This window comes from Natrix helvetica (genome assembly GCF_964273705.1).
Source record: "Natrix helvetica genome assembly, chromosome: 4".
NCBI classification, from domain to species: domain Eukaryota; kingdom Metazoa; phylum Chordata; class Lepidosauria; order Squamata; family Natricidae; genus Natrix; species Natrix helvetica.
The window spans coordinates 155,538,789-155,545,520 of record NC_138550.1 but is presented as its reverse complement, the minus strand read 5'-3'; positions in this window follow the sequence as shown (position 1 = coordinate 155,545,520).

Here is a 6,732-nt window from a genome sequence, read left to right as displayed (position 1 = left end):
AAAAGAGGCCAAAAATGCCCCCCAAAACAGGCATGTGGCCACCGGCCAGCTGATTTTCAGATTTCCGGGGCTCTGGTATGACCACATGCACATACATACATGCACGCTCCAGTTTGGGCACTCGGTGCCGAAAAGGTTCACCATCACTGGCATAGAGTAATGGATTTATGTTACACAGAGACCGTTTTTGGTTGAATGTCAGGAACATTTTTATTACAATTAAGTTTACTTGACTGAGGAATCAACTATATAAAAAGCTATCTAGAACATGGAATGATAGAGTTGGAAGGACCTGAGCTCTTTTAGTCCCACTCCCTGCTGAAGGCAGGAGAACTTATACAACTTGGTCAAACAGTTATCAAATCTATTTTTGGAAACCTCCAGTGATGGAGCACCCACAAGTTTGATACACAAGCTATACCAGTGATGGCAAATCTTTTCAGCACCGAGTCCCCAAACCGGAACATGCATGTATGTGGGTACGTGCACACGCTGGAGCGCCAGAAACCCGAAGACTAGCTGGCTGTTGTGTGCATGCCTATTTTGGGGGCCATTTTGGGGGCCAAAAACATGCTGAAAAATGGCCCCAAAACAGCCTGGGAAAACAGTTTTTGGCTGTTCTTTAGGCCATTTTCAGGCTGTCTTTCAGGTCATTTTCAGGCTGTTTTCCGACCCTTTGCCGCCTGTAAAGACCAGCTGGCCAGTGCATGTGCCTGCCAGAAAGCAGAAGAGCAGCTGGCGACGGCACGCATGCCCACAGTGAGGGCTCTGCGCGTCATCTCTGGCACACGTGCCATAGGTTCACCATCACAGAGCTATACCATTGATTAATTAATCATTCTCACTCTCAGAAAATTTATCCCTACTTCACATTAGATCTCTCTTCGGCAAGCTTCCGCACATTAGTTCTTATATAAGGAACTGGAACTGGATACCCATGGTTCGCGATGAAACTATGTGATCAGGCTATGCACGAGAAATTTGGTTCACAATCTGTTGGCTCAGTGGTGGTCAGTGATTGAAACACTTAAGGGAATATCGCTCCCACCACCTTGAGTACGGAAGCAGTTCCATAGGTGGAAGGCGTAGACATTTTGGTGAGGTTTAGTACTGTAAGGAGCCCTAGATTGCTCCTGAGTGAAGGAGTGGAATGCCTGCCAGTTTTAACTGAGGTAACAGGATGTGAGGCAACTGGCAGTTGGGACAGAGTTCTTTTCAGGTGGGGAGGGGGTGTAGAATTCCTTAGCATCAGAATGTGTTAATTATTGCATAAGAAATACTAATGATCTGATGGTCATTTTGAAAAATCCTTTCTTAGCAACCACCTAGAAGCCAAGAGGAACATACGTGCCAAATTTCAAGTTTGTAGGCTTTATGGTTCCTGAGATTTCATGATGAGTGAATAGTACTTGTCTTATACACACACATACACACACACACACACACACACACAGACAGACAGACAGACAGAAAGACAGACAGACAGATAGAGATAGACATAGAGATAGAGATAGAGATAGAGATAGAGATAGAGATAGATAGAGATAGAGATAGAGATAGAGATAGAGATAGAGATAGAGATAGAGATAGAGATAGAGATAGAGATAGATCAGTGTTTCTCAACCTTGTCAACTTGAAGATGTTAGATAGATCTAACATCTAGATAGATTTTCTGTTCAAAATTAGAAGCTATGTTAACCCTTTGATGAAGCTGCTTAAACTGAGCTGAGAATTGGACTCATAGATTTCTGTGGCATCTTCCAAACTATGACTGAGTTCACAACTGCCAGCTGCATCCATAACCAGCGCCCACAGAATCCCACCTATATTTTAAAAACTTAAAAGGGCACAAAATCTCATGAATCGGCCAAACCTTATGAGAATGTCAGGTTGCCATTCTATGTGAAGTTATATATTATGGTTGGTTTGATTCTTGCTTAGCATGTTGGATGAGCTCAGCCACTTGTGATCTATTCCGCTAACAAGGCTAATGAAGTTGTTTGCTACGGTAATGTGTGAATAGCTCTGTTTTGCTATAAGCCCATGAAGGCTTTACCTGGCACAGGTTTTGTTTCTATCAAATTGAGACAGTTTCATGGAGAACCAAGCCTCTCTAGTATGTCTTTTATAAGACCATAAATAATAAAACCGATATCCATATTGTTCTGAAGAATGTTCTTAGTTCCTCCAAACATCCGTGACTTCCTGTCAAGCCTGATTTACGTTTCTTCTGCTGCTGACTTTGGCAGTCTGTTGTGCCTGTCAATCACTGACCACCACTGAGCCAACAGATTGTGAACCAAATTTCTCGTGCATAGCCTGATCACATAGTTTCATCGCGAACCATGGGTATCCAGTTCCAGTTCCTTATATAAGAACTAATGTGCGGAAGCTTGCCGAAGAGAGATCTAATGTGAAGTAGGGATAAATTTTCTGAGAGTGAGAATGATTAATTAATCAATGGTATAGCTCTGTCAGTGTTCCTTTTTGTGCAAGATTGTTGGCCTTCTTTTCATGAATAGGTCATTAATGTTTTCGAAGGAGGGTTGTGAAATGCTTCTTGTTCAGGGCCCAGTTCTGCCCACTTGAACATTGCTCAGGTGCATGTCATGAGCAGTTTCTGGGGGCCAAAGAGCTCATGTGGCTTTCTCTGGCTCGAAGAGAGGGAATTTGGTTCTAATGGCCCTCATTGCTCATTGGGCAAAGAACGAACAATGGCTTCTATCTTCCACTACTTTGCTTTTTTTGTTAAGTGGGGGAAGCACGAAAAATATTTCTGAATGATTATTACAGGAAGGAGGAAATGGGAACGTAGATGGAATCTTCAAATGATCTAGACCAAGGAAAACAAATGCTCTCCATTGACACCCCCCCACACACACACACACTGAAGGTCTCTTGAAAGAGAAATACTTGTGGGACATGTGGAATGAAAAATATCAGCTCACACACTGCCCAGACTTGCAGGGAGCACTGCTCCTACCTCATGGCAGGCTCTAACATTGATATAAAAGAGCCTCTTTGTCTCTGCAAAAAAATATAACTCTCAGGGACAAGAAAAATCCACCAGCAGCCTCTCACTTTGACACAAAGGTCGTGACATTAAAAGAATAATGCAAGGAATCATAAAGACACCAACAGAATCCAAAAAAAGGCAACCAATCATTTTGTGTTGGAAAGACAAGGAGGTAACCCAACCTCATATGGTCTGCTTTTTCTTTTTCTTTTTTAAAAAAAACATTTTAATTAGGTTACAAAATATTATAAAATGCAAAATAAAAAAGTAAATAAAAGAGCAGTGGGAGGGGAGGGGAAGGGGTTGAGAGGAGTGAGGAAAGGTATTGAAATCAGGGTTGTGTTTGACCTTGGGGAGCTGAGGTAGGTGTGGCTGGGGTGGGCATGGCCAGCTCAACGTCACTCATGTCAGGGGGACCTGTGGTGGCCCAAGCACTCTGTCAGCAAAAAACGGACCCCCGAGTTCCGTTTTCAGCTGCAACCCTCTGCCAGTGAAAACAGCCCTCCCAAGCTCCGTTTTTGGTTCTGACGTCCTCCTGCAACCTTCTGCCAGTGAAAACAGAGTTCAGGAGAGCTGCATGTGGCCCTCCCGACCTCCATTTTTGCTGGCAGAGGCACAGCAGGCCAGTCCTTTGCTGTTTCCAGGATGGCCCTGCAGGCCAGATCTAAGCACTCTGAGTGCCGGATTCGGCCCCTGGGCCTTGAGTTTGACACCCCTGATCTAATCTATAAAACCCATAGTCAAAGTTACATTCTTTTCCACATTAAGCACAAAATTTAGAAGCGGTTTCCGTGTGGAAACAAAAGTACTTATGTGACCAGAGGAGTCAGTTTTGCCATGATGTGCTTTTTCTGAATTTATTCCTTATTAAAACAGATTTGGGGTTTTTTAAACCATGCCGCTAGATAATAATGATTTTTCACTTTCTGTATCTCCAGCAGGTTTACCTCCTCTTCAACTGTACACAGATTTTATGTTGTGGGGAGCAATTAGGTTTTGGAATCTCACTTTTACCAAAATCTAGATGTTTCTGGGCATGCAAGTAATTGAAAACTGGCAGAGCAGGAATGGAGGGAGAGGTCTGAGAGTAGAGAATTAGATATTTTTAGCTGTGGTCATGCAGTGGTTAAAGAGCACTATTGTAGGCTAACTCTGCCCACTGCCAGGAGTTTGTCCTGATGGGCTCTAAGTTGACTCAGCCTTCCATGGTTAGTAAAATGAGGACTCAGATTGTTGGGAGCAATATGCTGATTCCGTAAACTGCACAGAGAGTGAAGGAAAGTGTTATGGAGATGTATATAAGTCTAAGTGCTACTGCTATTATCCGAAATTTTTGGAGGCCCATAAAGTCAATATGAAAACAAAATGTTGTATTTTTTGGACTATAAGACACATCAGGGTATAGGATGCACCATGATTTTGAAGAGGTAAATTAAAAAAAAATGTTTTTGCACTCTGCAGGCCTCCCAAACCCTCTGCATGCCTCGTTGGTTACAAAAAAAAAGAGGGGATGGGTGGCATGCAGAGCTTTGGGAGGCTTGTAGAGTGCTCCTGGGGACTGGGAGGGTCAAAACCAAGCAAAAAATGGGCTGGTTTTTTTTCCAAAAAAAGGGGGAGGCATGCAGAGGCTTTGGGAGGCTTGCAAAGTGCTCCTGGGGGCTGGGGGCCAAAAATGAGCAAAAACAGCCTGTTTTTTGTCACTTTTGCCCTCCCCAGCCCCCAGGAGCACTTTGCAAGCCTCCCAAACTCTCTGTACGTCCATTTGTGCGAAGGGGGCTGTGTTTCGTTAGGCCAAAAATGCTGTATTCGGTATATAAGATGCATCCAGATTTTCACACTCTTTTTTGGGGGAAAAAGGTGCATCTTATACTCTGAAAAATACGGTAAGTTTTTACTTTTACTTTAAGGTCCTTCATACTCAAGGAGAACCCATGTCTGGTCTGGAAGGCATCCTTATTGTTCATAGTTGAATGCTGCAGTCACGTAGTGATTTAATACAGGGAGCCGAAATTTCTGCAAGCTCTGCAGGCCACAGAAATTTGGTCATTTCTCTCCCACATGTCTTTGCAATGGGAGGAAAGCACTTCCTGGCACGTTTCTTCTGTCTTCTGCTTCTCAGTTACAGTGGCTGACTTCCCACCATGTTTCTTGGCACCCAACAAATTCATGAGAACTCAAAAAAAAAAAAAAAACCCATTAGTGAAGTGAACTGAGATGAACGCCAAATGAGTTAACCCTCCCTTGGCAACAGCTTCTCAAAACTTGCCATCCAAGAAAGTGTGTCATCAACAAAGCTCCTTATTGTAAAGCCTTGGGGGACTTCTTTTTCTATAATGTTGTGGTTTCTGTCCCATTGTCTGTAGTGGTGGAACCTATGGGTCCAGCTTCCAAGATATCTCCTCCATTGGTTTCCCTTTGGTTTTAGGGATACTGGAACTCTAAAGTAATTGGTAGTGTAGTTTTCACATTAGATGGGAAAGAACTGACAAAGTAAGATCTTCCCATCTGGGAGACATTCAAAATCTCTCCCAGAGCGTTCCCAAAATTTGTACGCAAAGATCATGCTAAGATCCTCACTTAGTGTAGAGATTTCTTTGATCCTCTTTTTCAGATGGAGAATGGACTTTAACCTTTGAGAGATGTGTTAGGGTGTCAAACTCACAGCTCACAGACCATATGCCTCACATGCTGCCCACGCTCACCCCCAGTTTAGCAAAGGGAAAAAAGTCATAATAAGTCAAGTGACAATCAGCAGTGGGTTTCACATTTTGTTACCACTGTGTCAGGCCTGTAGTTATGTTTCTTTTAGGATCTTTGGCCTGCCACACTTTCTATTAATTTCCTATGTGTTTCATTAGTGTAGTAGTTGGGAGGGGGGAATAGAAAGGAGTAGATTTGTGGAATGTATTGTTGTCATTCTTTTATAGAAGCTCAAGGTCATCTTTTGTCTCCGCACCTCAACACCTGACCAGAAGCAGAGGGGTGTAGATGCCAGCGTGGAAGTTGATGTTTGGAACATGTGATGGATTTGTGGGTGTGGGGATAGATCATGAACTTTCAACTGGGTGGAATTCCAGGAAGAGAATCAGAGTTGGAATTCCACAGAAGTGCCAACATGCCTGTATGATTAAATTGGAACTTTAAGGATGATTCTGCCTTGGTCTCTGATTGATTTCATGCATGGTATTTGGAATGCTGACACACCGGTTTGCCGTACATGTGTCCAGCCTTCCACACATGCACTTTGCTTGCACACATGTCTTCCGCGCATGCACCTGGCCTCAAAAATGTACCTAAATAGAATGGTGTAGAGCCGGGGCAAGTGGGCAGGCCCACCTGCAATTTCCGCTACCAGTTCGGGTGGACCGGTCCGAACCAGCTGAATACAACCTCTGGTGATGATGTGACATTGCAAATTTGAAACCTGTGTGTTAGGGGCTGCTTTCTGAAAATGGAAAAGTCATATCCTGCTCAGCACCTGGACAGGAGACTAAAGAAAGTTCTAAGATGAAGTTTAAAGTAGAAGCCCAAAAATATCCCAAAGAAGGCATTGGCAAACCATTCTGAAATTGTTAAGATGAAAACTATATGATACACCTCTCAATCAGTCACTAGAAGAAAGCCTGAACTCAAAGCAGTCTTGACCATTTTAGGAGAAAGATTGGAAGAAGGTTAGGTCAAAACTGAAAATGGGACTGAATTTAACGTGCATTTAG